Here is a 1,351-nt window from a genome sequence, read left to right as displayed (position 1 = left end):
GTTTTCCTTTCCCCACCTCCTCCACCATTGTCTACCATGTGCATCCCTGGTTTTGGTCTGGTCTCTGCCATACTACACAGTCTTCACCCCAAAAATGTTTGTATACAGTAGCTTTTTCCCCTATGCCACTTTTGATTTTTTTTTAATACTTACCTCAGTGGGCTCATATTGTACTTGTCCTTTTGTGCCTGACTTACTTCGCTTAGCATGATTTTCTCCAGGTCTTCCCATGCTGCTATGTGCCTCATAGAAGACTATCATCTTTGAACTTCATCAGTAAGTGCTTCAAATCCTCTTCCCTTGCAGCAAGCAAGGTGAGTCGCCTGCATATCTCAGGCTGTTCTCAAGTCTTCCTCCAATCCTGAAGTTTCCAATTCAGCCATTCAAAACTCAAAACTGCTCAATGCCATGGAAGTCAAGTCAATTCTGAATAGAGCAACCCTATAGGCCAGGGAAGAACCTCCTGGAAGGTTTCCAAGGCTGTAATCTTTGTGGCAGCACATGGTCACATCTTTCTCAATCGGGATAGCTGGTGGATTCCACACACTGCTCTTCTGGTTGACAGTGAAGTGCTTAACCAATACCTTACCTGGGTTCCAAGTGTGACCTAGCAGCCACAGTTTTCTTCAGAGACTAAAGGGGTTGTTAGGTGTGAATTCTCGGCCCACGGTGGTCCAGCAGACCTGCTCACTATTTGCCCAAGTGCAAAATCCATCAAGGGGATGCATTATCATTACTTTTTAAATCAAGTAACTGACGCAAGTGTAACAGCAACCCTGCTTTCTAATATCACCCTGGTTTTGATAAATGTGTCCCATTCCTTGAGGACTCTTCCAAATTCTTAAATATCCCGCAGCTCAGTCCCTGATGTCTGGCTGTAACAAAATGTGTAAAGGGAGACCAAATGTCAATAAACTCCCCCTGTCTGCCTCAATTCATCACATAATCAGCTCCAAGGTAAATGCATGGCAAGTCAGTTACGCGCTGGCGGAGAGGGGAAGGGGCTGGGCTGAGCCCCTTTCAGGTTTGTCTTCTGATGGAGCTGACCAAAAGGACTTCTTATTTCAGCCTATTAAGAGACTGAGAGGTTGGGTCCCCCCGCCCCATTTTTCTTTTCTTTTCCCTTTTTGCCCCTTTCCCCTTGGAGGGACAGCCTACTCTGCTGTTCTAGCAGGGTTGTCTGCTTTATGCTTCACTCTCCACTCTATTAAATCACCTTTACTCTCATTAAATACAGGTCTTCAGGGTGGTCAGAGAGTTTTGCTCTGAGGGATAATGTTATAATGAGGACGGCGTGTATGAAAAATAATTTTTTAGCTCAATTCCAGGCAGACCACGGGGAAGCATGAAA

Source organism: Tenrec ecaudatus, unplaced genomic scaffold (assembly GCF_050624435.1).
Source record: "Tenrec ecaudatus isolate mTenEca1 unplaced genomic scaffold, mTenEca1.hap1 Scaffold_203, whole genome shotgun sequence".
Taxonomy (NCBI): domain Eukaryota; kingdom Metazoa; phylum Chordata; class Mammalia; order Afrosoricida; family Tenrecidae; genus Tenrec; species Tenrec ecaudatus.
The sequence above is the reverse complement of the archived record's forward strand: the minus strand, read 5'-3'. Positions refer to the sequence as shown.